This window comes from Pinus tabuliformis, chromosome 2_2 (assembly GCF_031772625.1).
Source record: "Pinus tabuliformis cultivar Carrire ecotype Pingquan chromosome 2_2, CPIR1, whole genome shotgun sequence".
NCBI classification, from domain to species: Eukaryota; Viridiplantae; Streptophyta; class Pinopsida; order Pinales; family Pinaceae; genus Pinus; species Pinus tabuliformis.
This window is the reverse complement of record NC_142300.1, coordinates 48,002,505-48,008,834: the sequence shown is the minus strand read 5'-3', so window position 1 is coordinate 48,008,834 and position 6,330 is coordinate 48,002,505.

Below are 6,330 nucleotides of genomic sequence, written 5' to 3'. Positions count from 1 at the left end.
AGTGGTATTTTATTAAAACTCTATTATTTCGACTTTCGATTAGTGCAAAAGGATAGTGCTTGCAAGGCCGTGTTGAAACTTTGGTGATATTACATGTTTTTTAGTCTTAAGCTCTTGATAGCAAGGAACTACAATTTGCACACCTTATCTACCATCTACTGAAACACAGGGAAATAAGAGACTTGATAGTTAAATTTTAAACTATCACGAAGATAAGGCATTAATCCTGATCTTCCATCAATCATGACTAAATTTTAACAGAAGGAAATATAAGTATGGCTTTGCAAACTTGTCTACACAATGGTTGGCTATTACCAAATCGATGCACAAATTATCCATGATATAAATACCAACGGGTAGTAATTTATGGAAGTGGTATTTGAATTAGTTTATTGTAATAGTGAATTCATAGGTCACATTTTTGGTTTCATTAAACCTAAGCACTCATTGTAAGAGATATATGTCACAAGCTTAGAGTTACACAACATAATGTTTTAGTTAAAAGAATAAATTACTACCTCTGAATGTATGCAAAGATTTAACATGTTAAGTATTGTTATGTTTCTAGATATAGTCTATATCCATTGTTTTTCACCTCCTAATTAAGAAAATTCAATTTTTTTTATTCCAACGTTCATTATAACTTTGGATTTAAGGTGTAATTGTAATCTCGTCCATTTGACTAGACAAAATATGAGTCCAAGATTCTTTTGAATTTTGAACCAATTCAAGATGACTATTATTTGATTCACATTACTAACATAATTACCACCTATTAGCACACTGTAATTTTCTGAGGTTGCAGAAAAAAATCACAAAGGTAACAACAAACCTACTTTAGAAGCTGGGATCTAGCCCTGCCAGCTTCAGAGAGGGCTCTCTTTGTGAGATTTAGATTTATTGTATTAGATATTATGCTAGTTATGAGTGTTAAAGTGTGTTTTTTAAATTGATTAGTTGATTAAGTGCCTGAACCTTCCATTGGGCTAGGTAGTCTACAGTTCAACATGGGTATGTTTCAACTTTTAAAAGGAGTTTCACAGGGCAAGGTAGCTAAACTAAATGGATCCTTTATATTTAAGTGAAATGGAATGGAAGAAAAGATACAGGTTCAACAGAAGTTAAAGAGCAATTAAGAATTCCTTAACATGATATCAGAAGAAAACATAGAAATTATCTACAGCCATAAGCAAAGCGTATTTTTCAACAAATTCTGTTCATCAATTTTCTGTAAAATAATTCAGATTTCAGAAAATATAAGCATGGAAACAAAGTAATAACACATTAACAGTGAAAGAAGCACATTACCAGATAGTCTAACACATGAATACTATTGTTAACGGGAAAAGTGTCTACTCAGAACGCCCCTATCCCACTAAGGTGTGACAGTACCTTAGAAACAAACAGAGAAAACTACTTTCGTATTCTTCTTTATGAAATATAAACGAAGAGGAATAGGATGAACCAACCTGTGTCTTGCGCTAGTCCTTTGATCCAATCTCTCTCCTCTTTGACAGCTTCCAGCTACCTGCTCCCTTACTTGCCCAGCTTCACCAAGTTCCTGCAAGATCATAGAAGAGGAAAACTACACAAAGACATGGATTTATATTCATAAATAGCTTAGGATCAGATTTAAGCTAAACATGCAAATATAACAAAACATCATTGATTCACAAGCATGTAGGAGAAACTCAAATAGTTTTATTGATATAACAAGAAGATCCAGGAGGAGTTACAACCGATGATTCCTGATCCAGCATCAACCCCCCAGCAAAGGAATCCCCTCTTCACCTCCAACAAAGCATAAATCACCCAATACTCTGATCTCTATCTCAAAACCAACAACAATTCTCTGCAATGTACAAAATTCCAACCTCTGGATCTCTGGGATGAGGGATCCATATATAGATGTATGCAAAGAGGATGAGTTAGCTTATGATTTGACTAGTGGCTTCTATCTGTCAGTTCTTTCTTCCACTTGGAGACTGAGAGCCTCTTACTCATCCTTGGTCGAACTCAGTGAGGCAAGTGTCATTGGGGAAGATTCTGGAAGCTTCCATTGTCTGTCCACCTCGCGGAATGACACTGCCATTTGTCATTTCCCGCTCAGTGCACCCTGGTAGTGCATTTAGGTGCGTTGCAATGCACCTAGCTAGTGTACTTGGGTGCTATGCAACGCAGCTAGCTAGTGGAGCAGCTGAAATGATCCTGATTTGACTGATTCTGAGCAGTTTCTGGTGGAGAACTTCTGGGAGAAGCTGTAATTTGTTGACCTTGTTCCTCTAGGGGTTGGAACAACACTTTTAGGGACTTAAGATCCCTTGGTTTGTGGACATTTCATGCTTAGAGCCGTAAGGCACAAAAATGTCTATAACAGTTGCCCCCTAAAGTATGAGGTCGTTTATCGGGTGAAATGCTTTATTAGGAGGATCCGAAGTTCTTTCAATGCTGGGAGGAGACATGTAATAAGATACAATACAATACATTATCTTCATACTGTTTTCATGATCTAGCTGAGGCGGGCATTCCCATGCTCAGCTTTATAAATTCATTTTCATGTACATAGGACAGATAATCGTCTGATGGTAGACTGATGATTCTGATAGAGCCATCATCCTTTTGGTAGGATGATTATCTGTGCTGCAACGCTGTACATTTCAATTTCTTTATTCTCCTGAATATATATCGCAGCCCGGATGGATGAAACTAGATCTGGGGTCTTCAATCTCGTCCGATCTTCACTTGAAGTACAAGTCGATCCATGTGAGAAATGTTTTGAAGTCGAACATGGAAAGACATCGCTTGATTACCAGTCAATGATGTAAACTGTTAACAAGCGCGAGAGGAATCACCGATAATGATGATGACCCTCAAGGTACTGCAGTACAATTCACGTGGTGTGAATAAAGGACTTGGCATCGAACACCACGCAAAATCTTTCAGTTGAAGGTCATTGATGTATACCTGTCGCCGGAAGTGAGAAACTTGCCATTGAGGCATGCAAGCTTCAAAGTACTGAATGGGGTGTTCCTAGATCAACTTCTTGGATAATGAGCTGATGTCGACAAGAAGCGATCCGTCAAAGGAGGGCCTTGATGAATCCCACATCAATGACACGGAATGGAGCAAATGATTTTGATGGAGGTGAAAACGATCTGATGATATATGGTTCAGGATGGCGGTCATGAAAGAATGAAGTATAATGTATGGTAGTGGATGGGACACGGATGACTTCTCTGGATGACTTCTCTTGAACATGTCGGCGACACTTATGTGATGGATTGGTAGCATTTACCCCAAATGTGGATGGTATGGCGTGACCATGGTGATGTGACCGGTGAATGAAACAACCCAACCCGACTCAGGCACGGAGTGGAAGTGTCATGTTCAAGAGCGACTTGCTACCAATAAAGATTCTTTGAGTTTCTTCCAAATTTTTCCCCAGTCATTGCTGACCAGTACCTCTTTATTTTTGTCAAGCTTGAGGAGGATAACATATGCTTGTTCTATAATTTTCCCTTCGGGCAAACCTATCGCTATGTTTTAACGAGCCTAGCGATAGTGAAACTCGTTCTCGTCTAAAGACAAGTTTGTCGCTATTAATCTTTTAACGAGTTTAACGACAAAGATAACTCGGTCCTTTTCATTTTTAGAGAGTCTGAAAAGGTACGTAAAGGTAACTCCGAAATTCCTTTTTCGTCATCTAATCCCTTAAGTCCGAAAAAGTATAAAACAATACAGAAGGGATGAATTTTCGATAGTTTTAACAAGCCGAACAAAGCAAGCGCTCGATCTTTTTGTGCAATAATCCCTCAGGTCCAAAAAGATTAAAATCTAGAGGAGGGATAGCACTTCCGGTCGCTTTAACGAGCTGGAAGGCCAAAACTCGGCAATCTTTTCATATTTTACGAGTCAGTTGAAAAGAGCTTAAAGAAGACTCGTCTTTTGAGGAACGAGTGATAAAATGGGTAGCAGCTGATTCTAGGTAAGGGTTGGAATTTTCCAATCACGGTAGTGTCACAAGGATGGCTAGTGAAATCACTCTTCGCAGCTGTTCCTCAAAATGGGTAAACAATCAAATGGAGGTGAATGATCGGCCAATGGAAAAGTGGAGGTGACGGTGCAAACATGACCAAGGCTTTAATGGCTGAAATGCTTCATTCACGGTGGTTATTTACCGGGGAATAGTTCATTTTTTAACGAGCTTAAACGTGGGTGGAAACATTTGCTCATGTCTTATGTTTATTTTTTAACGAGCTTGAACTATGTGCTAAAACTGCTCGATTAGATGGTCTTGTTTTTATTTTTACCATAAATAGCTTCGTCTTTCCAAAGATAGTACTGTATTTTCAACTGCTTCATCAAACTAGTTAGAAATGAACAATATTTGCTTGAAAATGAGATTAAAACGCTAATATTTTACTTTGAACTACGTAAAAGCAATCAAAAAGTGTTTTTTACCTCTCATTTTACCATTTCATTTGAACTTGGTTTGTTGGAGCTTTGGAGGTGCCTTTTCCCCCTCGATTTTCATCAGCTAATTTCGGGAGATTCTGTGGACGATTCTTGGTGCCGTCTGGACCAGGTAGGAGCTAAACCCGAGCTCTTTCATTTCACGGTTTCCTTTTTGCATTCTGTGCTTCATTCCCTATTTTTCTGAGCCCCTCGGGTTTGAGGGGTTCGTTCTGCCATCAACGCACCCTTAGTACATCGAAACCTGCGCTGAATGTTGGCCTGTATGAAGGCAGTTTGACATTCAACGCAGCTGGAACACTGCTGCAGGTGCATTGGGCGCAGAAAGGGAATTTGTTGCACAGTTTTTGATGGAATTTTTGCCTGTTTCTCATCAAAATCAGGATCTAACTCCTCTCTTGTTTGTTTTTCAGAGATCTCGGAGCAAGATGACCCTTACATGGCGAGAACGAGAACATGAAGAAGAGGACATGATTGCCCTACATGATCCAGTTACAGTGAACGCGCTGCGGAATTGTGGCTTGCTGAAGTTCTTCCGCATCTCTAGCATGAGACAACAGATCAACTTACTGTAGTATTTGCTCGATGCTTGGGATCCTATCAATCAAGTTTTCCAGATTAGGGGAAAATCTATCCCCTTGACTGCAGTAGACATCTACTTCTTGACTGGCTTGTCGAGGCGGGGTGCCCCCATCTCTTTGTCAGGTTTGGCCCGAGGAGGTGACTCTGTGAGAGATTATGTCTGCCAGTATTGCAGGGAAGGATATCAGCCGAGTAAGGACGGCAAGATCATCATCCGTGATGTCACTGACAGGTCCCTTAGGACTATCCTGTTTACTTTTGGTAGGATGGCCGGTAGTGCGTCTCTTCATGTAGCCAACATATCCTATATGCAACATGCCTTGGAATTCCTCCAACCGAAGGTATTCAACTGGTGCGATGCAGTACTTCTTGTGATAAAAGATCAGTTGACCAAGATAAAGAACGAGAGGTTGAAGAACTTTGGGTTCGGTTCTATTTTGACCGCCTTTGCCTTGGAGAAGATACCACTGATGCAGCCACAATACATTGCACTCGACTTACCTTCTCCTACTGAACCACGTATGCAGAGATGGGTTGACCATATGTCTAGGCATGCTGGCCAGTCTCAGATTTCGTTTTCCGATACCTTCTTCAGGTGGTTTGATCGTCAGGAGATGGTTTATGCCGAGTATCCATATGCTGGCATGGACTTCCGGGGTGATCCAGATTTAGTACTGCCGGATGGCGAGCAGTGGGGTGCTATTGGTAAAATCTTTGACCATATCGCTGTTTACTGTTTTTATTTATAATGTCCTTGTGCTTTATTCTATCAAGACTTTAATCAAACTCATGTGTACATGCAGATGTTGGTCCTGTTCGTCCAGTAGTTCGCCTGAGAGTACCAGCTGTTGCCCCGGCAGGAGAGGCCGTCGGGAGAGTTATTCTTCGTGATCTCGATGTGGCCGAGACTCTCACAGCTGTGCAGGAGTAGGTTGAGAGCCTTACTCTCGGTATTCCAGATGTGAGGATCGACGAGCTACCTTTGCAGTTACAGCGGCATACTACTGGTGTGCCTAGACGATGGACTCGTCTCTTACGCATGATCGCACAGGCTGTGACTTACTATCACGAGCATCATTAGACTAGGGTGCCCCCTAGCATTTTGAGTTTTTGGGTCATGTGACCGATTTTGTCTTGGTTACAGAACATTATATGTAAACCATAAATAGCTATATATATTTTGATTTTCGGGGTTTTTATTTGGTTGAGCTATATGATCCACATGTAAAACATAGATGATGTGTTTCTTTTTATAAATGTTGCAAATGTCTATCT